This window comes from Pleurodeles waltl, chromosome 8 (genome assembly GCF_031143425.1).
Source record: "Pleurodeles waltl isolate 20211129_DDA chromosome 8, aPleWal1.hap1.20221129, whole genome shotgun sequence".
NCBI lineage: Eukaryota > Metazoa > Chordata > Amphibia > Caudata > Salamandridae > Pleurodeles > Pleurodeles waltl.
The window spans coordinates 1,195,037,621-1,195,065,219 of record NC_090447.1 but is presented as its reverse complement, the minus strand read 5'-3'; positions in this window follow the sequence as shown (position 1 = coordinate 1,195,065,219).

Here is a 27,599-nt window from a genome sequence, read left to right as displayed (position 1 = left end):
GTAAAAAAAAATGCTCGTAGAAAATGCACCTGCCCACTTGTCCACCGTCGTGGCGGGCGGGAAAACCCCTCCAACCCCAAAACAAAACCACATCAACCCTCAATCTCCATAGTACAGCTCATCAGCAACCTAATTGTCCCATCACAATCCTACAAAATCTGGAAAACCACCATGTCAAGCGGGAAGCTTCTCCGCGTGGGTGCGGCTAACGACCCCTCGGCCAGCTATAATGACCATCACGCCCCCACTCCCAAAAAATCCTCCAGGACCCCTGACCTGCATTCGTCCTTGCTTGAGCCAAGCTGTGAAAATTATTGCCACCGTAAATGATCCAGGGCATCTGCAGCTGAACGCGTGCTGCCTTGAATATTTTTGTGGAGCTAATCACCGAAGCATGAACAATTCCACCGCAGATGCAGGACCCTAAAGTCCCTTGCCCTCTGTCTGTTCAACGAAACCACTACCGTCAGATTGTCCACATGTAAAAACTGATGGTTTGAGTGGCCAACCTCTCTCCCCACTCTGTCCAAGCCATGAGCAGTGGAAAATCTTCTAGAACACAATACTCCTGCTTTGTGACAAACTTGTCTCCAGCCGTCTTGCCGCGCTGTACCATCCATCCCCAAAACGGCCAAACCCCAGCGGCCCCTTGTCGCATCCGACAATATCAGCACCTGCCATACAGTACCCACTTTCCCAAAAAAAACTTGGACACCCTGTGTAAAACCATGCTGGAAACATGTTCCACACCCGTATACCCTCCTTCCGGCCCCCTGTGAAGTGAAAAGTATGCACCCAGGATCTTAACAAATCCCACCCGGCTGCCACGTACCCTGGCCCCTCACACTGCCCAGCATGCAAATGTTTTTTTTTTTTAAACAATAGCTCGGATGCCAGGAGCAGATAAATTGATCGTAGTAATTCGTTCCACTGCAAAATGCCCAGAAATCTCTCTGCCTATGCCTCGTGGCAGTCTTGCTGTGAAGGCCACTGTGTCCAGCTCAATTCTTAATTGTCACTACCCCACTGGTACCCTCTGTCTGTAACGGAAACACCAAAACCCCTTTGCGAGCTGGTTGAAAAAGCCGCAAATCTCTACCCCACTACCCTGAAACCTTGTCATCCCTCAAAAAGAAATCATCTAACCAGTGCAGCACTGTCCGGTGCCCACTCCCTACATGAAAGAAACCCAGAGCAGAAATGTACCGAAGGCTTCCGACAAAGCACAGTGGATCACACACTCCGTGGGCACTCCTGCCACCTATATTGTCCCCCCAATAGCAATTCTCAGCATTGTACCAGTACCTCCATATAGATAATCAAATCGACAGTCGCTTCAACTCTCACCTTTGGCCAATTCAGCGCCTCTTCCACCCCCCCGAATGAGCTGACTAGCCTCATCCGCCAACGCATATACCATTTGCGTGTCCACCCACATGATTAAGTAATTCACCACTGGCTTCCCTGTCCATGACGGGTGCGTTCAAAGCTGAAATACCATATTTCATGAGCGAATTAACCCAACGCCACTGCCACACATTGCATTTTCCCCATGTTTTACCCTTGCCACTTCCTTGTGCACTCCGTCACCTCCGAACCTCCCACTTCTGGTGCAGACCGCAAATTGTCAGCCCAGCGCCACATACGCGGCCCTAAGTGTCCCACACTGAAACTGATGTTGAAAAATCCTCCTAAACTGGTGCACCAGGACCATACACATGCAGCATTTTTATTAATTTAATTTTATTTTCATTTAATTTTATTAATTATATATATATATATAATATATATATATATTTATATATATATATTACATATATTTTTTTTTTGCCACCCAATCGGCATAGGAGCCCCGTAGCCCAGCGGCTCCCCCTCCCCCTCCGTCCTGCCACTGTTCACATTGCTGGGGTGGGAGAAGCCTGGAGCACATCCATCTTCTGTGACTTTTCTTTTTTTTTTTAGTCCTTGGGAAGCAGCCTGAAACGTCGAAGCCTTCCTGCTTCCCCACATCCTCATCTTTAGTTTACTCCGCAACATGAAACACCAAAAAGCCTTGTCCAACCCATGCACAAGAGCTTCATCATGTGGCCCCGTCTCCGTATACTCACCCTCAGTCTCCCTTATCAACATCGTTTCTCCCTCCCCACTCAGACCTTTTGACTCCTGGTCCACTACCCCCTCCTCGCGCTCCACCTGTGTTGCACCTGTACCGGGCACTCCGTGTATGGAGTAATCACCCATCCCAAGAATATGCCATGCAGTGCACCTTAGCTACCCAGCAAAATATCACACTGGACCACTAAATCATCCATACCTGGCAACACCTGTGCGCATGCTCCCGCGTCCACTATTGACTTGCAACCACGCTTCTCTTTTGCAAAAAGTTCCATGTTTCCATCTTGAAATTCTGCAAAACCATTAACTGAAAAGGGTGTCACGCCGCACCTGCTTCCCTTCCCCTTCCCACTTCAAAGTCACCACGTACTCGTGGATCTCCCTTTCCTTGCAATCTCCAAACTACCTCATAATCGAATGCCCCACATCCTCGTCTTTCACACACATGCGTCCTTAGCACCTTCAGAAAACGTCACATCACGCACTCCCCAGCTCCTTACCCCCCATGGCGTGTGCCATATGTGTGGTAAACACATTCCCGCGTTGTAGAGAAGGCCTCCGGAGACCCCTCTAGTGCTTCGGGCCAACGTCCAAGGGCCGTGTTGCGCCCCGTTGGTTTCACCACCTTTGTGCCAGCCTCCACTGCTGACTTCGACTCTCCGGGATTTGCATGGCCGTGTGCGCCCTGCACTCCCTACACGTTGCCTGCCCCTTCAGCCAATCCAGCCTCCTGCCCCTTCCTGAAATCCCCTTGCGGTGCCCGCACCTACTACTCAGCTAGACTCAGGCCCTCTTGACCAGAACGCCAGCCCCCCTTCTCCTGGCCTGTCCCCTTTGCCCCCTGACGCCCCCATCTGTCTGGGCCCACCTCCCTGCAGTCTCCAATGCCCCCGACTAGCTCCGCCAATCATTGCCCTTGCACGCCACAGGTAGAGCCTGACCAACACAGTTGCTGTTGTCCCCCCCACTTGGCACTCTCCCCCTGGCCATTGACATGCTCAGCCAGGTGACCCCCGCACTGATGCGCACCCAAACCCATTTCCTTTGGTACACTTTTGGGGGGCTCCTAGACCGCCACCATGCCTCTCCTCAATCCTGCCAAATTCCTTTGCAGCCCGCATGCAACGTGCCACATCTCCCCCCATCCCTCCCATTCCCCCCAACAGCGAAAACTGGGACTGGGCAGAGCCCTTCCAGCTCCCCACCTCCGCTCCCACCGTCTGGGCCCTCTCAGCAGGTGTGACCAGCAAAACAAACATGCAGCCTGCTGCCCTCCACGGGGGCCGTATTCGCGAAAAAAGGGAGGTGGACATTGCAATCCCCGCCCCCCAAAAAGCTATCCGTTCACTGCGCATGTGCGGCTGCAGGCATGCAGCCACAGCCGCCGCCTCGCCATGCGCCGCACGATGCCTTTGGTGCACCTTGGCCCCCAGGCCCGGTCCTGCACACCGGGCCTGGGCAAATCTGCCCGGCCGGCCTCGCCGACATCGCGAAGCACAGCCCGTGCAGCCGCCACTCAACGCGATTTGCTCAAACCCAGCAACCCGCCCCCTACCTTTCTGACATTAAAAACCCCCCACGGCCAACTTCGTAGCAGCGCGGCAGGCTGTCACGGAAGAGGCCGATCCCCAAATCTATTCCCCCTATATACTCCCACCCTTAGACCCTCCTCAACCTAGCCCCAGCCAATCCCTGTCCTGCTATATCACTTCCCCTGTCCCGAATGCTCCCGTGGAGAGACTAGATTGTGTCTTCTCTCCACGGGGCCCTACAAAAGACCAGGAAGTTTGAATGGATCTCTACGGGTGAGTGGAAGGTTGAGCGTCATCCCTTGTGTTTTGTTTGTTGCACGGGAGCGGGCTAACTCCCATAATAATGTAATACAAGTAACACTTGGCAACAAACCAGCTGGGTTCCGTTGATCGGATTGTTCTGATTTGGCCATAGCACGGGATATGCTTTCTTTATGATTGTTTTTTTTACTTGGTTAGCTAAATTTTTCTCAAATAATGAATGAGGCAATACATAAACGTTTGGATGTGGCACCTGACCTATTTAATTTAATGAAAGCAATGGAGTTCAGCAAACAGATCGTAGTGACGGTCAGGAAGCGTCTAAGACTTTTAAAAAAATGTGCATCATTTTGAAAGAATACGTGAAAAAGAGGTGAATTGCTGCTGGGAAGTAATGTCACTTAACAATTACCTTGAAGTTGCGAGGGTTTATTAACACATAACACCAACTTATCAAAATCCACATGTTAGACCTGACAGCCTTAGGGTAGTCACCCCTAACTTTTTGCCTGCCTCCCTCCACTTTGTGGACACTGTTTTTGCTGGTTTTTAGACTCTGCGCACTTTACTACTGCTAACCAGTGCTAAAGTGCATATGCTCTCTCCCTTAAAACATGGTAACCTTGAATCATACCTGATTGGACTATTAATTTACTTATAAGCCCCTAGTAAGGTGCACTTTATGTGCATAGGGCTGGTAAATTAAATGCTACTAGTGGGCCAGCAGCACTGGTTGTGCCACCCACTTAAATAGCCCCTTTTCATTGTCTCAGGCCTGCCATTGCAAGGCCTGTGTGTGCAGTTTCACTGCCACCTCAACTTGGCATTTAAAAGTACTTGCCATGCCTAGAATTCCCCTTTTTCTACATATAAGTCACCCTTAATGTGTGCCCTAGGTAACCCCTAGAGCAGGGTGCTGTGTAGGTAAAAGGCAGGACATGTACCTGTGTAGTTATATGTCCTGGTAGTGTAAAACTCCTAAATTCGTTTTTACACTACTGTGAGGCCTGCTCCCTTCATAGGCTAACATTGGGGCTGCCCTCATACACTGTTGAAGTGGCAGCTGCTGATCTGAAAGGAGCAGGAAGGTCATATTTAGTATGGACAGAATGGTAATACAAAATCCTGCTGACTGGTGAAGTCGGATTTAATATTACTATTCTAGAAATGCCACTTTTAGAAAGTGAGCATTTCTTTGCACTTAAATCCTTCTGTGCCTTACAATCCACGTCTGGCTGGGCTTGGTTGACAGCTCCTTGTGCATTCACTCAGACATACCCCAAACACAGGGTACTCAGCTTCACTTGCATACATCTGCATTTTGAATGGGTCTTCCTGGGCTAGGAGGGTGGAGGGCTTGCTCTCACACAAAGGACTGCCACACCCCCTACTGGGACCCTGGCAGACAGGATTGAACTGAAAGGGGACCTGGTGCACTTCTTAGCCACTCTTTGAAGTCACTCCCACTTCAAAGGCACATTTGGGTATAAAACAGGGCCTCTGCCCTACCTCATCAGACACTTGCTGGAGAAGAAACCTGAACCAGAAACTACATCCTGCCAAGAAGAACTGCCTGGCTGCTCAAAGGACTCACCTGTCTGCTTTCTACAAAGGACTGCTGCCTTGCTGTTGGCCTGCTGCCTTGCTGGACTCTTGTCTGGCTGTGAAAGGGCTCTCCAAGGGCTTGGATAGAGCTTGCCTCCTGTTCCCTGAAGTCTCAGGACCAAAAAGACTTCTCTCTTTCACTTGGACGCTCCGTGCGCCCGAAATTTCGACGCACAGCTTGTTCCGCGGCGAGAAAAACGCTGCACACCAACGCTGATCGACGCGACGCTCTTGGGACGACCGAAAATCCGACGCACGGCTTCGCAAGGACAACGCCGCCCGACCTCTAGAGGAGAAATCGACGCGACGCCTGCCGTGAGATCGTAATTTCGACGCGCAGCCCCGCAGAACGATGAGCAGCCGGAAAACAAGCAGGAAAATCCACGCACAGACCCGGGACATCTGGTAATCCCCGTGATCCACGAAAAGAGACTGTCCGCGTGCCGGAAAACAACGCACGACTTCCCCGCGTGGAAAATAACTACGCAAGTCCGTGTGTGCTGGGGAGAAATCGACGCACACACCCTTTTTCCACGCACCTCTTCTTTTGTGGCCCTCTGAGGAGATTTTTCCACTCCAAACCAGGTACTTGTGATTGAATGAGACTTTGTTTATATTCTAAAGAATTAAGACACTGTATATCACTTTTCAGTGATATCCCTACAATTTCCCATTGCAAACTTTATTCTTTTTGACCTACAATTATCCAGATAAATATTATATATTTTTCTAAACACTGTGTGGTGTATTTTTGTGGTGCTATATGGTGGTATTGTATGATTTATTGCACAAATACTTTACACATTGCCTTCTAAGTTAAGCCTGACTGCTCGTGCCAAGCTACCAGAGGGTGGGCACAGGATAATCTTGGATTGTGTGTGACTTACCCTGACTAGAGTGAGGGCTTTTGCTTGGACAGGGGGTAACCTGACTGCCAACCAAAAACCCCATTTCTAACACCACACCACAAGTTGCTTGAGAAATGGTCAGGCTTTATGGCAGCTCTTTGCAAAAGCATGATGGAACTATTATCAAAATACGCTGCTATGTAATTGTAGCAGGTTACAGAGGAAATTAAGAAATTAAAGGAGTTTTTTGAGAAACATGTTTCACAGAAGGATATACAAAGTTTCATGAAGGATCTAGATGGAAGGTTAATTAAATATGAGGAGGAAATTAAAGCTAAAAGAAAAGAAAGTTTTTGAGAGACAAAATTGACTATACCACACGTAGAATCTTGACATTCAGCAAGCAGTACAATGCAGTGTGTCAAGAATTTAGACGCACTAAATCATGAAGGCAGCAGGAATTGGTCACTACAGAATCTAGTTCTGGTGATTAATCAGATGTAGATGAGTAGCAAATAACAGATAATCTAGGAGTGGTCCCTTTTACTGCGTTGGAAGAGTACCATTTGTTACAGACAAATCAAGGTCCCTGACGGAAACCCCAAGGAGGAAGTGGACAAAACAGAGGAAGAGCAGCAAAATCAGGAGAAGTGGATTCAACAAAGTGAGACAACATGACACATGGTAAAAATACACGACAAATCAAGAAGAACATATAGGTGCTGATTATGAGTTCAGAGGACGGTGTCTGGTGTAGAGGTTGTCGGCATACTGGCTACCTCTCCGCCGGCCCCATTAAGAGTTTTCTGCTAGGTCAGAGGGCGGAAACCTGAGTTTCCGCCCACTGACCTAGCGGGAAACACCCTGCAGTATTGACTCCGGCTCGCAATCGAGCAAAGCAGATGGTGAACATTGCTATGATGCTGGCCGCGGGGGTCCTGCACTGACCAGGCCAAGTGCATGGGGAGTGCACGGCCCCCATGGTGCCCCCTGCACTTGTTCTCTAGCAGCATTTTCATGGAGGTGGTACCGCCATGAAACCGCTGGTGGAGAAGGGGGTCGTAGGCCCCAGGGAAGCAATGCCCTTGCGGATTAGGACCGCCGCCACCTCCAGAACGCCAGGATCTCCGACCCTGGTGGAGCTGGCGGCCTGACCACCTGGGTTGTAATGTGGGGGCCAGACCGCAACCACGAGTCCAGTGGTCTAGTGACGGCCAGAATCGTAATGAGGCCCATAATGTGTGAGGACAATCTTACGGTAGTTAACCTTTCCTTGCACTAATTGACTGATGACGAAAGCTCACTGTTGAAACTGGGGTGGTCTTTCTGTCCCACAGCAAATTGTAACTACTCTAAGACTCGTATTAATTTGTTTCTTTTTATCAGGAAACTGAAATTACTTAAGGGTTTCACACAACAGCAATAACAACAGAAGCCTGGTGGCAATATTGTTAGTATAGTAAACTTCAAGCATGCAATGGATGATTTGTGCAGTGCACTGGGGACATTGAGGGGTTGGCATAATTGAGGGAACTAGAATTTGAGGACGAAGACTGGGAGTCCAAAAAATAACTCCTTTACAATTTAGGCCTGGAGGTTGACAGGGCAAGTGACTAATTTCAAGCCAAAATCCAGGTATAACCCAGTCACTCCCCAGTCACTCCCCAGTCACTGCCCAGTCACTCCCCATGATGCAATTGATTGTTTTCAGGAAGTAGTGATTTGAGACTTAATGAAATTGTGGAAAGATAGCACCAACAACTTTGCAAATAATTTAACTTCAGGTCAAAGTGGCTATAAAATCCCTTACTGACAATTCAACGTCTGTAATTAAACTTGCAGATAATGGTGGCAATGTGGTATTATGAGATGTGGTCAAATACCAGGAGGAAGTTTGTAGGTAGTTGATTTTGTCTGGTTGTTATGAGAAGTCATTGGCAGGGGTATATCAAGGCACTTTTCGCTGTTTTCATGGTCTTTTGAGTGATTGGCATGGTAAAGGGCTTCTTAGTATTGAAGAGTTTCAATTTTTGAAAATTGACAAACCAACTGTTCCATGTTTCTACTGTTGTGTAGCCATTTTAGTTATAGCTCCATGCACGGTATTTTAACATACTAGGCCTGCAGCTGTGCACTTTAACCTAGATATATTTTATTCAGCTTAGCTTTATTATTGTTACAATAGCCACTTTTACGGTCTTGTTTTATTTCCATCTATCTAACTCTTTTTGCCTAGGCCAGCACTCTGTTCTCAAACAAGACATTCTTTCTCACTCTGTGCTTCTTCCAAGGTTGCAGTAAGATATGTTGCCGGTGAACATGGTATGAGTTTAGTCTCTGACATTCATAGAAAACACATATTCTTACGTAGGGACATTTTCTCAGAACATCAACTGTTTTATTATAAAAACACTTCCCTGTCCTTTACACGTTAGAGGGAGATTCCAGCCAGAGAACCACAACTGTATGCTGATTGCCAAATGCTTCCCTACAGCTGCTAACGCAGACTTCAAGCGTTTGCTCAGGTATGGGGGATGAGGTCTTCCCAGGAGAACCTGAAGGGCAGAATTAGAGCTTAACACGCTGTGCTCTGTAATTGCCTAGGCAGGAATTAGTCTATTGATTCTAGTGACAACATGGTAGCGTTATTCCTATGCTTTACTCTCCTAGTGACTATTTTAATCTTATTAAGTTGTGTCGTCCTGGTTATTGCAGCTCACGCTTTGTTATCTAAGATACAGTCGCTTCATTAAAATCTTATTGAAACATGCACTGCCTCTGTTTGTTATTGTGTATATGAGACTAGCGTAACTGAGGGAAACGGATGAGACCTGAGTGACCACGGCTTCCCTGAGAAACCATTTATGTATTGCGCTCGGCTACCCAATCATCCCTGCCTTTGGGTAGAGATGAGGCACTGCTAGCTAGCTGGAGCAAAACCCAAACTGGAGTGACAGGTATCATCTGCAGTGGGTCAGACTCAGTCTCCCACAACGCAGGCGAATCTGCCCCTCAAAACCCATTAATCTCATTAGAATAATGGGAGTCTACGTGACACTACCTGCTATCTACAATCCATAAAAATAGTACAAATCCCCCTGGGAGACCTATTGTCTCAGCCAAAAACAGCCTCCAGGAAAATGCATCCATTTACCTAGATTGCTTTCTATGTCCTTATGTCCTCAATCCAACATCATATTGCAGGGACATTACTGATTTTATAAGTAAAATACAAGGTATTCCTTGGAAACCAGAGTATATATTAGCTACCATAGATGAGGTGTTTTTATATACATGCATTAACCATGATTTAGGTATTCAGGCATGCAAATACTTTTTGAGAGACAGGCCAGTATATCTCTATGATCACTCAATGATGTTGCTAGATATGTTGTGATTTTGTCTGGAGAATAACATTTTTCTATTTAGTGATCAATGGTACAGACAGTGCATTGGGACTGCTATTGGAAGTTGCTTTGCACCCAGATATGTGGGCATCTTCATGGGTTGGTGGGAGGCACCATCCGACAGGAATTAATATTGGACACAGAACTTGATATTTTGAACATCATACATTGATGATTTATTTGTCATTTTGGATGGTCCTCAGAGAAATTTGGACCAGTTCCTTTCTTTCATCTCTGAAAATGATTTGAATTGTGGATTCAGTTATTAGACACATAGAACAGAGATGGACTTTCTAGATGTTATGGTGAGAGTAGAACAGGATGTGATACACACCAGTCTATTCAGGAAAAGCACTGTGAGTAACAGTATTCTACGTCCTTGCAGCAACCACCCTCTGAATTTGAACTGGGGCGTTCCCTATGGTGAATTGCTTTGGGAAAATCATAACAGTACTGATGTCACCTTTAACTTGGAGAAAGCTAATATGGTTAAAAGATGTGGATATCCACAAAATGTAAGTAAGGGCACATGTGAAAAGGCAGTGATTACACCAAGAAGTACCCTGTTAGTATATAAAAAGAAAGATAAGGGTTTTGATCAGGTCAGACTGGTCACCATATATAACTTTGAATCCAACAACATCAGACATATTCTGAGAAAACACTGGTATTTGGTAAGATTGGAACAGGTGAGTGGGAAGATGGTGAGTCCCCGTCCACTAATCACTTATAAGAAGAGTGACTCCTTAAGAGATATGTTGGTTCACAGCTGTTTTGCTCGTGATCAGGGTGGCAAATCTAGCTAGTCAAAACAACAGCAAGGCTTTTTACAGATGTGGTAAGTGTAAAGCTTGTGTGCACAGTACAGACAGAAAAGCATACACTCTACCTACTGGTAGAACAGCGAAGATCAGTACATTTATCAATTTAACAAAAGTGATTTTGTAGTGTATGTTTTAGTTTGCCCATGCAGCCTGAGATATGTAGGAAGCATTATATTTTCTGTCAAAAAGAGGATCTTAAAGCATTATCGGGCCATTACACACAATGATTCCAGTTACCCGGTTGCCAGACACTGGCATAGGTTTCATGCCCAGAGTACTGAGAAGATTTTATTTTTTGCTATTGATAGGGTGCCACTGAATATGAGAAGAGGGGATAGAGAACGGCCGCTGAGAGAGATAGAATCACAATACCTAATTAGACTTTGAAGTAAACATTCTGGAGGCCTCAACTTGATGAGGAACTGCATGTCCACCAGGGATAAGTTACACAGGTTAAATTAATAATGTGCATGTATACTCAGGATAACCTAAATGAGCTACTGAAACTGTAGTAGTGTGTTATATCAGGTATTATATGTATTTTTCAGTTCATATTCTTTCTGTTCAATGTGATCAATAATTGAATTTGTGGCCCCGTTATCATATCCATGTTTTAGTGCCCTCTCCTTCATTTCTATGATTGGATTGTTTTGATGCTTATGGAAAGGTTGTTTAGGGGTGTCTTCTTTCACCATCACATAATTAATGGGGTTTTTTAATGGAATAATGGATCTTACCTTGTCAAAGAACTGTGCATGGGGTATTATGGCTCCAGACTAATATATACATTTGTTTCCCCTTCGGGTTTTTTTGATCTCTGGACAATCATGGATGATTGATTCACTTGACCTGTAATATGTGATTGGATTGAATAGATAACAGGTTTTTCTTTGGTCATAATTATGTAATAATCACACCACTAGGTATAATTGATCAAGCAGATTCTATTTTGTGTTAAGATTTGAACAAATGAAAGGTTATATATAAATTGCTAACAAATGAATGATGACATTTATGTATTCACTGTCATAATTTTCTTTTGAAGAATATTTGCTTGCTCATGAGAGTTCACAGGTTTACTTAACATGTATAAAAACAGGGTGATTATACAATAACTTGGCGGCAGTTTAGATGTGTTTAAGTATTTTTACTATGCTCATCACATGTGGGGTGTGTTTTTAAAGTGGGAGGAGCTTATTTTGCATGGTTTGTGGCTCTGGGGAAGACCATGAGGTCGATCTATGTGAGCTTCAATAAAACACAGTGAAAGCAATATCCAGGAGTGTGGTCCTTTGACGAAGTTAACAACTGCAGTTGAGGAGTTTTTGTGGTATAAATCTGGAGAAGCAAGATCTCGGGCAGATATATATATATATATATATATATAACAAAAACTGTCTGGAGTGCAGAGGCTGAAAACCCAGACACCTTCATATTACTGCAGATTATTTTACTCAGGAAGAAAGCTTCCCCTCCAACGCGCTCCAGCTGTAAACTTGTTCACAGATGAAGTGGGCATAGTAAACACATTCTCAACTAATAATAAACATTGACAAAGGACAAACTACTTAGATATTAACCCAGATATCTGGGGGAAAAAGTGTTAGGAATCCTTTCATTAGGCTCTCTGCCACAATGAAATACACAAACCCTGTACAGTGTTGTAAATTGAATAGAAGAGGCCCAATCCTTCTTATAAAAGTGCTGTGATAATGTGTTATACTTTATTCAGTATTCACACTGTTCTGAAGTAGTATTGTAATATATATATATATTTTTTTAATTAATCTTGGAACCGTGGCACCATCCGCGGTTCCATAGAAGCAGAGCGGCGAAGCTCTACGGTCTCCGTTCCAATCATATGACCGGAATGAATCTGCGGTTCGCATCCGCGAATTTGCGATAATTTCTTTAAAAAATGTTTTATTATATTGTGCACCCCTTCATTCCCATATAAACATAAGACTCAACATATTTACAACTCACAAACATAGTTTAGTATTTACAATTGAACAAAAAAATTATTTTATAATTTTTATGGAACCACAACTCCAATTTAGAACCGGGGAGCCACTCGATGTGTGAAGAGCAATCTGGCATTTCAGTGGTTACTTTTGAACCACACCTAGTGTTGGGTAGGGCCACTCCCTAAAACAGTTATTCTCCTGCTATCTCTTGAGGGAGAAGCATCTCTGCAGTGATCCTTCTGCTACAGAAGTTTCCAGAATGGCTGAAGGTAGTGCTCCAGCACCCTGAGGAGTCTCCAGATATTCCTGAAAAAGCTAATTCTCACCAGGAGCCTTCTTCATCTAGAAAAGAGGGTGATGTATGGGAATTCTTTACCATACATAGTAGTGAAAAAAGTCAGTGCAGAAATTGTGAAATGCAACCTCTGTGAAAAAAATCTCTCTCGTGGTACATCAAAGAAATACAGCCACGGAATGTCGAGTATGTGGAAACATTTGTGGACAATCAACGAACGGGCATACCGATGAATGATGAGAGAAAAAAAACTAACACATTCTGATGCAGAACCTGGTATTACATCATCTAGCCAAGCTACTGCTCGGAACATCAGTATGCCAGCCAAATGCACTGAATTAGATCAAATGGTAACATCCAGCAGCATCTGCCATATTCTTGTGGTTTCAAAAGTTAAAAATGTCAACAACTTCTTTTTGCAGGTCAAACACCAAGGCTGCTAATTTTTTTCCACAAGTTTTTTCTTCAAACTAGCAGTTATTGCACACTGTTGTACTTTCATAATGCAAAAGTGTTGCCTTTACGCTTTTTCCAAGTGTCCAATACATTTTCTGAAAAAAAGAAAAATTAAAAAAAAATTAAAAACTTGTTTAATCAAAACCTACAAAAAACAGTTCTTGTTCGAACCACCAATGTATCAAACAAAGAGCTGTGTCCAAGTCTGTATTACTCATCAGTATTTCCATAGCTGTGTGAGTGCATAGATAACTTTTTATTTCCATGTATAAGTTTATTTATCAGTTTTGGTCTAGGTGTCTTAATCTATCCATAATTGTGCCCCTGGGTGTGTAAGGTATGTGTAAATATGATCCTGGGTATGTCAATATATATGATAGTGTCTACCTGTATGTTTCAGTGGAAGCAATACTATATAACTGGCTTTGTTAGTTTCTGCATTAGTGTCTGCCTGGGGCTCTCAGCATATGCATCAGTGTGTATCTTGCTGTGTTAGTGTGTATATTTATGTGTCTCTGGATGTATTAATCTATACATCAGTGTGCATCTGAGTTTGTTAGTGTATGCAATCATGTGGGCCTGGGTGTGTCAGTGCATGCATCACTTTGCATTTGGGTGTGTCAGTGTATGCAGTAGTATCTGTACGGCAGTATCAGTGACTGCATACGTTTGTACATGTCAGTGTTAGTGAATGCATGTGTTTCTGTCTGGCTATGTCAGTGTATGCATCAGTGTGTGCTTGTGTGTGGTAGTTTACACATCAATGTACTCCGAGGTGTGTGAGTGTCACTCTATCCATCTTTCTCTCCTTGGGTGACATCACTGTATATCTGAATGATTCTCTGAATACAGCAGTGCCCACTTGGCTGTTTCACTGCATGCACCAATATGTGCCTGGATCTGTCAGTAGATGCATACTTGCATCCCTGGATGTATTAGTCTATGTAAGAGAGTGTGTCTGGATGTATCACTGTATACATCAGTGTGTGCCTGGCTCTCTCTGTCTATAGACATGAATGTATCTCTGTGTCCCAATACATGCATTACTGCATACCTAAGTGTCTCAGTGTATATGTCAATGTATCCCTGGATGTGTCAGTATATACATCACTGTCACCTAGCTATTATAGTGTATGCAATACAGTGCACCTAGATGTCTCAGTCAATGCATCAGTTCTACCTGGTTGTCTCAGTGCATGCAACAGTGGATGCCAGGGTTTATCGCTCTACTCATTAGTACGCGTCTGGGGATGTTAGTCTATACATCACAGTGTGCATAGGGGTGTCAGTGTACGGATCAGTGTGCATAGGTGTGTCAGTGTATTCATGAATGCATCTCTGATTGTGTTATTGAATCTATCAGCGTGATCCCTGGTGTATACCTTGGTATATTAGTATCTGCATTAATGAATACACAAGTGGCTTTATGACTATTTCACTAGATATGAGACTGACTGTATCTTTTCCTTATTAGCTATATCAGTACCATATGTTCTAGTAGAGTGCATATATATACCTGGGCATAGGACTCTAAAACCTTTCATCTCAGTCACTAAAACTCAAAACATGTTCATCTTTTAATACACTCTCTTCTGTAGTCTAATGCATCTTACTTAAACGGTGGCTTTTCTTACAACACACAGTACAAACCTAGTTAAAACGTTTTCTAATGGCATGTGTACTTAAAAATAAAGATGTGTACGTATGCTAACAATTCGTACCCTAAACCATATTTAAACCACAATGTATATAAATAAGAATCTTTATTGTCAATATGCATAACTACATATTGCATTCAGTATATTACATCATAATACATCTCTTACTGCAGCCTATGAACTTCAATTCTTTATGTCTACATCAAGATACAAATGGCTGTTAATGTCTCTAAATGAGTATAATTCTCCCTTTAAATTTGTATTATTTTCTGTCTCCTTAACAGTATACATTAGACAGTATACGTATACCTTAACATACCAAGTGCACCTTTAACACAATAAAAAATAAAAACATTTTTTTCTCTTCTATAGACACGACAACCTCACCTTCAGCCTACATATGGTATATCTGACTCCTTCACCTTCTACAGCAAAAACAATTCAACCTGCTCTCCCCTAATCCTTTTTCTTACCTTTTCAAGTAATATTCTACACTCACAGCAATGTGTAGCTCATAGTGAAATAACCTCAATCATCTCTCAATAGATGTGTGACTGTCTGCATGAATTCAACAGTGCTTTTATACATACCCATTTCTTTATAGACAGACACATTACATTGTTAGAACTCAATGTAACATTTTTAACCATTAAATTACTCATTAGTGCATTCTCCACACTAGCTTCAGCATACATGAGGGATCACTTTAATATATTGTTAGAAACTGGAAACATTCATGGAACCCCTTATCCAAGTTCAGCTGAATACCTTTCTTATGTAATGAATTACTTGTATAATTCCTTTACATAAAACACAAACCTAGTATTTATATATTTTATGGCATTTTGTGAACACACTGCTCACTTTCCTCAACCTAATATTAATTTATTCATAAACTAACACCTTCTAAAATAAAGTACATTTCACTACACATACCTAAATATTCTCTTTCTTGTGCAATATGTCTCTCAGTATCAGTTAGAATTTCTTCTCACTGAACAAAGCTCATTAAACCAACTACAGGAATGGAAGTCCACTCTCATAGCAGGCAACCAGTAATGGCAACCTCCTCAACTCTCCTTTCAAGTTTACTGAGTCAGTAAACCAATCACAATCTCCCTTTCATGTTAATACAATGTTCTACAACTTCTCACCGGTTTGTATAGTTAACCCTTTGCAGTGCTCCTGAAAAATTTGCCAATATGGTGTGAGTTTCACCAAATCCATCGCGGCGCTCAGTGTGACCCTCCCTATGTAAAGTTGCGGGTGGATTTCGCGGATCCACAGGGAAGTTTCAAGTTTTTTTTTGAGCTTATAAAAAAACACATCCATATAAACACTTTTTTAGAACACAAACCAAATCATAACATTAAATAATCATTGTGAATCATTACTACCTCTAGGTATAGTAAAACAAAGTCACATTCTAGTCTTTTTTTCTATCCCCGTCCCTCTCATGCTCCTCTAGCTCTGCTACCATGGATACACAGTCTGCAACATTCTGCTGCACCAGGCACATGTTCATAAGAGTTTCTGACTAGAGCATGCTTGGTTTCAAGCCACATTTAGCAGGTGTGGTTGAATCTTTCAAGATAAACATATCACAGCTATTGTTACTGTTTTCAAATTTTTCTAAATCCAATCAAACATATTCTTACAATTCACCTAACCTTACTACCTACCTTCCCCCCAAACAAAATGTACAACAGCCAATGGAATCACTTTTCCCAGACTGTACCTACTACCCTCCATTTCAACTGATTTTCATTTCATACCAGCCTCATTCAGCTTTAGTCATCTCCTGTGTGCTTCTCCAGATTACCTCCAAGATGCTCCCAGTGTAAATTGTGGGTCACAGCCTTGTGTTTTGGGCTAGAGAGAGTGCAAAAAGTATTGACAGGAACCTAGGTTTGTCTAATGTGGACATGACTGGGATTGGCTGGAGAGGGTTAAAGTAGCATCAATTACTTCCTTTGGTTGAAACTATTGAGGATTTCCAACATCCAGACCTTATGATTGTACACTGTAGTGGCAATGACCTAGGTGTAGTCACAGGAGTTGGTTTGGAAATCCTAATGAAAGAAACATTTGGAAAATTAATGACACTCTTCTCACACACTGCCTTAGTTTTTTCAAACATTTGCCAAAGGCAGAAGTGGAACTTGTCAACTCAGTTCCACCCACAAATAGAGAAATCCAGGAAACATATAATCAAAACTTTTCTTGCATTCCTCAGGGACCATAACACGATTTCTATATACCACATACAATTTGATATGGAGGGTATATACAGAAATGACGGGGTTCACCTAAAAGAGAAAGGCAACAAACATTTCCTGCATAACTTGAAAGAATGTATCCTCTATCATGTTTAGTAATCACCTGTACATTATAAACACAAAGGCTCTTTTCAGAGCCAATCGATTACCCATATACATATATATTTTTATTTATGCTCTTCTTTTTTTTTAAATCTCGCTCGGAACCATGAATGTCTCCACGGATCTAGTAAAGGGAAAGAAATCACTTTTTTGGATGCAAGAGTGGGTGTGAGTGTCTCTCTGAGTGCAAGAGTGAGTGTGAGACTGCCTGTGTAGGTGTCAGAGTGTTTGTAACAGTATCTGCCTGGATGTCAGACTGGGTGTGAGAGTAGCAGTCTGGGTGAGAGGGTGAGTGTCAGAGTGCATCTCTGGGTTTGACACTATATGTGAGAGACTCTATATTAGTATGAGACTGAACATAAGAGTCTGTGTCTGTGTGTGAGGGGGAGTGTGAGAGTGTCTGTCTGGATGGGAGGGTGGATGTGAGAGTGTCTCTCTGAGTGTAAGAGTAAGTGTAAGAGTGTCTGTGTACATGTGACAATGGATGTAACAGCATCTCTATAGGTGTGAGCGTGGGTGTGACAGTGTCTGCCTGCATGTCAGACTGGGTGTGACAGTGTCTCTCTATGTGTAATACTGAATGTGAGATTGTTTCTATTAGAATTTACTATTTTTTTAATGTTTTCTGAGTTCTGTGGATCCATCTGTGGATAGGATTCACACAGGGCAGCGCTGGGCTCCGCGGATCTCGTGAAGCATAAAATCAAATCTTTTACTGAATTTCAAAGGCAGTATTTGTCCCATCACCACAACTATATCACCCCCATGGGGTCAGGGAACCTGTACCCTGACCCCATCAACTGAGTTCCCCCCACATTTCAGTCCCGGGGATCGTTTACTAAGAAAAGAAAATGACAGCTGTAACATTTCTCTCAGGTTGCGGGCAGCCAATCAGATTCTTACTGTGGCTCATGGATCCGTGGAATGACCTACTGTGGATCCGCGGAGGATCTCCGTCCCTGCATATCTATATTTTTTGGTCTTAAGTTTCTCCAAAACTTCTGAACGGATTTGCACCAAATCACAACAAGCCTGATCTGCAGAACATAAACTAACTTTGTGCCAAATTTGGTATAATTCCGTTCAGTGGTTCAGGCTGTAGGAGTGCCTAAAGGTCCTACAGAAAAATGAATGGGGAAAATGCGTTTTGGGACCCCCCTTTTTTCTTGGCCCATGCTTGACAGATCATCCCTGACACATTCAAGACAGAAGCTGAACTTAGCAAAGTATACGTTTTGAAAATTTCTTGAAGATTCCTCAAACGGCGCCAAAGTTATAATCAAAACAAAAACGCTCTTTCCATAGAAACTAGGTCCTAGCTATAACTACCTACTGTGGATCACCAATATATATATATATATATATATATATATATATATATAGATATAGATATAGATATAGATATACTAGGTACTTATAGTTAGGACTATGTTTCCATAGAAAAAGCGTTTTTGACATGTCTATATCTTTGGGACAGTTTGACCAATCTTCACGAAATTTTCCAAAAAAGTGTTGCAGAGATTTTTGTTGTGCACGGAAAGTTTCAAAGTGATCTGTCAAGCGAGGGCTGAGAAAAAGTGGGGTTGAAAAAAATTGCATTTTCCATGTTAATTCCCATAGGACCTTTACACACGTCTACAGCCCAAACTGCTGGATGGAAAATACTCAGATTGTGCTTTTGCCTATTTGGTGTAAATCGATTCAGTAGTTTTTGAGAAATTTAGGGAAATCCAAATTTGTATATCTATGGTGCGGTGACTTTGCAACTATTTTGCGAAAATACATGAATTTTTACGAATACACATGTGAAAAAAAGGGCTGCAATCGGCTGACTAGAAAGTTGCGCCCCCATTTTATTTCTTGGGACACAGAACCCCAGGGGTGAAAATACTAATTGAAAGTGGCATAAAGGCTCAGTGTGAAGGTACTCTGTCTGCAGGGGTGTGATAAAGGTGAATTTTAGGGGCAAATTATGGATTTAATATATTTTTCGTCACCATGTGTGCATATTTTTGCGAAATATTTGCAAATATGAAAACATTTGAAAGAAAAACCATAGACTCATTCATACACTAATTCATTTACTCATACATGCACTCAGAGACTCCAGCACCCACTCACACCCACTCAGACACTGATGCACCCACTCAGACCCACTCATAGACTCACACACTCACTTTCAGACCAACTCAGACACTCACGCTCCCACTCATAGATGCACTGGCTGAGACAGGCCCTGTGGCCAACCTGCACTGCGGTGCGGGGTTGGGTGGTAATAAGGGCTTGGCTGCAAATGGCTGTGCACAGCGAGGGTTGGAATAAAGTATAGTAATTAAAATTACTTTACATTAAAAAAACATAGAACTTCACTGAAAAAAACAAAGGTTATAATTAGGTTCTGAATGTACGCATACAAAACCATAGAAATTCAGCAGTTATATTTAAAGTTCATTCATGTAACAATAACTCGTGCCCTAAGGTAACTATAACTCACGCATTTACCATGTACAGCTAATTACTCCACATATTATATCATTGATGAGAGATTGTATGGCATCTTTGATATTATCACTGCAACATCTGCAATACAATTATTGATAAGAAAACTGTACGTGGCCAGGGTGTGAGTTATATTTACCTTAAGGTGCGGGTTATAGTTACTTGAAAGAACACTAACTATAACTGCTGAGTTTCTATGGTTTTGTACGAGTAAACTCAGAACCTAACTATATCATCCACTGTAACTTTTGTTTTTTTCAATTAATATATGAGCAGGGAACTTTGGGTAGGTCGAGTGGTAAAAGGCCAGTGTGATTTTGCTATTGGCCTGCATGTGTTCTTTGTTGTCATGCCTCCTTGCTTGTTGTTGTTTGAATATGTGGCCAGCTGCCATTTTGTGTGGTAAGCTATGTGCATTTGCCTTAGGCCTGCATCTGTTCTTGTCACTTCCTCCTGGCTTGTTGTGGTTTAACCATGTGGCCGGCAGCTATTTCGTGTAGACAGCCAGTGTGCTTTTGCAATAGGCCTGCATATGTTCTTTATTGTCCATGCCTCTTTGTTTGTTGGTGCTTGAACAATTGGCCAGTGGTCATATTGTGTAGCAAGCCAGTCTGTTAAATCATTTTTTTTCCAGTTTTCAAAGCCATTTTTAGGGACGTTGAGAGGACTGGGCTATGTCTTTTTGTTTTTTGTTCATTTTTTTACTGTTTTCCCCTGATATCAGTTTGATGTGCTTCAGGGTCATTATAGTATGTATGTACAGTGTTGTTTATATAATATTATGTGCATTTTTCCATTTTCCCCTTCTTCTCCTTGCCTCCCAGAGAATTTCTTAGTCCCTAGTGAGACACTAGGAACTACTTTTTAATATTATTTGATTTCCCTCTGCACCCCCTACCTGCCATAGGCCTGAGTCTTAGGCCAATGGCCCACACCAACTTTAACTTTTTTAAGGATTATTCAATTTTTCCCTGCACCCACTGCCTGCCACATGTCACTTACACCATAGGTGCACACCCGCATTCAGTTTTTTTAAGGAGTATTATTCATTTTTTCCCTGCACCTCCTACCTGTCATAGCTCCCTTGGGCCATTGGTGCACACCAGCATTCACTTTTGTAAAGATTACTCCATTTTTCCCAGCACCCCCATTTTTCCCAGCACCCCCAGTCTGCCATAGGTCTCTGAGTCTCAGGCCAGTGGCACCCTCCAGCATTCACTTTATTGAGGATTATCATTCCATTTTCTTCCGCACCTCTGCCTGCCATTGGTCTTAAAGACTACCGGCACACACCAGCTTTCACTTTTTGAAGGATTACTTAATTTTACCCTGAACGTCCACCTGCAAGAGGTCTGAGTCTTAGGCCATAGGGGCACACCAGCATCCCCTTTTTTTTAAAGAGTATTATTCCATTTCCCCTGCACCCTCTACCTGTCATAGCTCTCTTAGTCCAAACGCACAGACCAGCATCTTCTTTCTTAAGGATTATTCAGTTTTTCCCTGCATCCCACTGCTGCCAGTCTTGGCCCATAAAAACACACTAGCATTCACTTTTTAAGGTCTATTCCATTTTCACTGCACCCTCTGCCAGCCATAGGTCTCATAGCCCATAGGTGCACACCAGCAATCACTTTTCTAAGGAGTATTATTCCATTTTCCCTTGCACCTCCAACCTGCCATAGTTACCTTAGGCCATAGGTGCAAAACCGGCATTCACTTTGTTAAGGATCATTCCAGTTCTCCCTGCACCCCCTGCCTGCCATAGGTCTCTTAGGCCATAGGCACGCACCAGCATTCAATTTCTTTACCTGATTATCCCATTTTCCCCACATCCCTAGCTTGTTATAGGTCTGAATCGTAAGTTACAGGTGCACACTAGCATTCACTTTTTTAAGGATTATTCAATTTTTCCCTGCACCCCCCAGCCTGGCCTAGGTCTGCATTTTAGGCCATGGGCGCACACCAGCATTCACTTTTTTAAGGATTATTATTCCATTTTTCCCTGCACCACCTACCTCTCATAGCTCTCTTCAGCCATGGGTGCACGCCAGCATTCACTTTTTTATGGATTATTCAATTTTTCCCTGCAACCCCACCTGCCATAGGTCTGAGTTTTAGGCCATAGGTGCACACCAGTATTCACTTTTTGTTTAAGGATTATTCCATTTTCCCTGCACCCCCACCTGCCATTAGTCTTTTACCCAATAGGCGCACACCAGCATTCACTTTTTATTAAAGATTATTTCAATTTTTCCTGCATCGCCAGCCTGCCATAGGTCTGAGTCTTGGGCCATAGGCCCACACAAGCATTCACCTTTTTAAGGATTATTCCATTTTTTCCCTGCATTCCCTGGATGCCTTAGCTCTCTTAGACCATAGGGGCCTACTAGCATTCACTTTTTTAAGGACCGTTCCATCTTTCCCTGCACCCCCATATCTGCACTCGGTCTTTTAGGCCACAGGCACACACCAGCATTCACTCTTTAAGGATTATTCAATTTTTCTCTGCACCCCCAGACAGTCATAAGTCTGAGTCATAGGCTATAGGCACACACTAGCATTCACTGTTTTAATGATAATTCCATATTTCCTTGTACCCACAACCTGCAATAGGTCTGAGTCTTAAGCCATAGGTGCACATCAGTATTTATTTTTTTAAGGATTATTCCATTTTTCCCTGCACTCCAGCCGAGTATAGTACTGAATCTCAGGCCATAGGCTCACACTAGCATTCACTTTTTTTAAAGGATTATTCAATTTTTCCCTGCACCCCGAGCCTGCCCTAGGTGTACCTTTTAAGCCATAGGTGTACACCGGCATTCACTTTTTTAAGGATTATTACATTTTCCCTGCACCCCCTACCTATCATAACTCTCTTAGGCCATAGGCGCACACCAACATTCACTTTTTAAGGATTATTTAATTTTTCCCTTCACCCCTTGACTGCCATAAATCTACGTCTTAAACAATAGGCCCACACCAGCATTCACATTTTAAGGATTATTCCAGTTTTCCCTACAACCCCTGCCTGCTTCAGGTCTCTTAGGCTATAGGTGACCACCAGTATTCACTATTTCTAAGGATTATTATTCAATTTTTCCCTGCACTCCCTGACTGCCGTAGGTCGCTTAGGCCATAAGTGAACACCAGCACTCACTTTTTCCAAGGATTATTATTCCATTTTTACCTTGCACCCCCTACCTGTCATAGCTCTCTTAGGTCTTAGGCGCACACCAGCATTTGCTTTTTTAAGGATTATTCCATTTTACGCTGCCCCCCCCATTTCTGCCATTCAACTCTTAGGCCATAGGCACACACCTGCATTCACTTTTAAAAGATTTTTATTTAATATTTCCCGGCACCTCACCTCCCATACCCCTCTTAGGCCATAGACGCGCACCAGCATCACTTTTATAAGGATTATTCCATTTTTCTTTACACCCCCAGACTGCCCTAGGTCTGCATTTCAGGCCATGGGCGCACAACAGCACTCACTTTTTTTAAGCATTATAATTCAATTTTTCCCTGCAGCACCTACCTCACATAGCTCTCTTCGGGCCATAGGTGCACACCAGCATTCAGTTTTTGAAGGATTATTCCATTTTTCCCTGCACTCGCTGCCTGACATAGGTCTGAATCTTACCAGCATTCACTTTTTTAAGGATTATTGAAGTTTTCCCTGCACCACCTGCATGCCATGAGTCTCTTATGCCATAGGCGCATACCTGCATTCACTTTTTATTAAAGATTATAAAATTTTTCCCTGCATCTCTAGCCTGCCATGGGACTGAGTCTTGGGCCATAGGCCCACACCAGCACTGACTTTTTAAAGGATTATTAAATTTTTTCCCTGCATCCCCTGGATGCCATAGGTCTTTTGCGTCATAGGTGCACACCAGCATTCACTTTTTCTAAGGATTATTTTTCTATTTCCCCTGCACCCCCTATCTGTCATAGCTCTCTTAGACCATAAGGGCACACAAGCATTCACTTTATTAATGATCATTCCATCTTTCCCTGCCCCCCGTGTCTGCCTTCGGTCTCTTAGGCCATATGCACACACCAGCATTCACTCTTTTAGGATTATTCAATTTTTCTCTGCACCCCCAGCCAGTCATAGGTCTGAGTCATAGGCCATAGGCACACACTTTTTTAAGGATAACTCCATATTTCCCTGTACCCCCAGCTTACGATAGCTTTGAGTCTTAGGCCACAGGTGCACATCAGTATTCACTTTTTTAAGGATTATTCATTTTTTCCCTGCACCCCAGCCTGGTATAGCTCTGAATATCAGGCCATAGGCGCACACCAGCATTAATTTTTTTTTAAGAATGATTCAACTTTTCCTTGCACCCCGAGCCTGCCCTAGGTGTACGTTTTATGCCAGAGGCGTACACTAGCATTCACTTTTTTAAGGATTATTCCATTTTCCTTGGCACCCCTTACCTGTCATAGCTCTTTTAGGCCATAGGCACACACCAGCATTCACTTTTCAAGGTTTATTCCATTTTCCCTGCATCCCTAGTCTGCCATAGGTCTGAGTCGTAGACAATAGACCCACACCAGCATTCACATAGATTATTCCAGTTTTCCCTACACTCCCTGCCAGCAATAGGTCTTAGACTATAGGTGCACACCAGTATTCAGAGGATTATAATTAAATTTTTCCCTGCCCTCCCTTACTGGCATAGGTCGCTTAGGCCATACGTGAACACCAGCATTCACTTTTTTCTAAAGATTATCCTTCCATTTACCCTGCACCCCCTACCTGTCATACCTCTCTTAGGCCTTAGGCGCACATCAGCATTAGCTTTTTTTAAGGATTATTCAATTTTACCCTCCACTCCCTTTCTGCCATAGGACTCTTAGGCCATAGGCACACATCAGCATTCAATCTTCAAAGATTTTTATTTAATATTTCCGTGCACCCCCTACCTGCCATACCTCTCTTAGGACATAGGTGCACACCAGCATTCCATTTTTTAAGGATTATTCCATTTTTCAATGCACCCCCAGACTGCCCTAGGTCTGCATTTTAGGCCATGGGCACACACCAGCATTCACTTTTTTAAGGATTATTATTCCATTTCTCCCTGCACCACCTACCTCTCAGAGTCATCTTCGGCTATAGGCGCATGCCAGCATTCACTTTTTTAAGGATTATTCAATTTTTCCCTGCACTCCCTGCCTGCCATAAGTCTCTTATGCCATAGGCGCATACTAGCATTCACTTTTTATTAAAGATTATTCAATTTTTCCCTGAATCTCTAACTTGCCATAGGTCTGAGTCCTGGACCATAGGCTCACACTAGCTTTCACATTTTTAAGGATTATTCCATTTTAACCTGCATCCCCTGGATACCCTAGGTCTTTTAGGTCATTGGTGCACACTATCATTCACTTTTTCTAAGGATTATTTTTCTATTTTCCCTGCACCCCCTACCAGTCTTAGCTAGTGACATAGAGTGTAGCAGAGTTTTGTGAAGGAGGGTTAACTGGAGTGGTGTAGAGTGGAGTAGCGTGCAGTGGAGTGCCATAAAGTGGAATAGCTAAGAGTGGATTAATGTAGACAAGAGGGTAATACAGCGAAGTGGCATAGAGTATAAAAGTGTATCATGTAGTAGCATACAGTGGAGTGGTGTACAGTGAGGAGGATTAGACTGGAGCAGTGTATTGTCGGGTGGAGTAGAGTGTAACAGCATACAGTGAAGTGGGTTAAAGTGGAATGTCATACAGTAGAGAGGCAAAGATTGAAGTTGTGTACAGTGTAATAGTGTGGAATGGAGTGGTGTGCACCAAATTCACAGCAAGCTAGATCATGGACCATAGACTGTGCTTTTTGTGATTTGGTGTAAATCAATTCAGTAGTTTCTGAAAAATTAAGGGTAAAAAATAATTGTATATTTTGGTAGTTAGGCTCACAAGAGTCCTGCAAGCCTCCTGCGAGAGCACACATTTAAAAATGGAGGCCTGTGATTGGCTGAGCGGCCTGTTTTTCCATGAGCCCTCGCACTCTTGTGAGAGGCTCCCTCCAGTCTCGTGATAGCAAGCACTCTGGTTGGCTGGCTGTTGAAATATTAGAAATTAAGTGGCTGCCATTACTGCTTACTGTGAAAAATTGGAGGTGTTGTGGAAATGAAATAAAAGAGCTATATCGGGGGGCAGCTGAAAGGCATGCAGCCCCTCTACAGTTAGAAAGGAGATGACTACTGTGATGAAAATAAATGTATATTGTTTTAACTAATTTTGTGGGTCTCTGGCAGGATTGTGAATAGTAAAAAGGAGCAGATGAGTTCTCGATACTCTCCATTGGAAGGAACGCATATTGTTTTTGAGAGTAAGTGTGTAAGAGATAAGTATTGTGATGAGTAGATGGTTAATTTTCATTTTAAAAAAAGTTGCAATCTCACAAGACTCTTGCGGAATTGTGAACAATAGAAAGGAGTAGGTGATCTTTGAATACACTGTAGTATGCACACTTGCTACTATGGAAGGAGCCTTACTGGAGATGGTGTTTGTCAGAGTGTGCTATTTACACCCATCTGCTTTGTAAGAGTTGTGAGTAGAGTATACTCTCTTTGTACACCCTACTGTGCACCCCCATTATCAGAGGGAGGGTTGCTAGCAGGGATGACAGTCCCTGGACAGAGCATACTATCCAAAATGTATAACCCAAGAGAGAAGTCTCGGCAGAGAGGTCAGTCTCTCTCCACATGCTCGTCATCTGAGACAGAGTTCTGGCAGAAGAGCCAGCCCATGTACACAGCCTAATACACACATCTGACATCTGAGAGAGAGGTCTGACAGCAGAGGCTAGTCCATGTACATATGCTACTACGCACAGTCACAAAAAAACCTAAGGTTAAAGTAATGTTATAGTTAGGTGTGTTAAAAGATGTTATAGTTAGGTGAATTTTTCAGTGACAACATTAACGTTTTCAACCAAAAATAACCACAGAGATTCGCCAGTTATAGTTAGCAGCACTGCTTATGACTTCACATATGACATCACTCATGACATTTTCTATGACAATATTCTTGTCTACAATATTTTTACCACAATACTGTGTCAGTGCTCCAGATCCCATATTTGGTTTATTTGCTGAGACTGAGTTCCCCAGTATTGTTTCAGGGGCAAAAGATTCTGAGTATCATAGAATGAATGTTTCTTGAGATTGAGAGCGTTTTGGTGTGCGATTGATATATTGTTTGATTTTCAGTTGAAAGTGCAGGATTATGTTCAGTTTTGAATTATTATACTGAAGTGCCAACTTTGGTTTTGCTTTGCTGTTTCTTGGTTCAGTTGGTGGTTTGATTACTGTGAATTTGATGTATTTGTCATAGTTGTAAAGAGTGTCAAAAAAGTAGTAATTTTGTTCTTTGTTGGCAATTGAATTTGTTGTTAAGCAAGATATCAAAATATTGGTCAACTTGTCTGCAAAGTGCTGATGTGATTTGCAAGGCATCTTGGGCCAGATGTACGAACGTTTTGCGACTTGCAAATTGGTTTGCAACCTAAAAAGTGTTTTTTTGATATGTGCAAATGCCATTCGTTAGGCACAAATAGCGATTCAGTACCAATAGCGACTGGTCTTTGAGACTCACAGCTACCAAATCTGTATTTATGAGTCACAAACTGTGTGTTAGAGGCTGTCGCAAACTGCGACTAGTCACAAAGACGCCAGTTTGCACATGCAATTTTACACTGATTCCAAACAGTTGGTAACTGTGTGCAAAGTATTAAAGGTGGC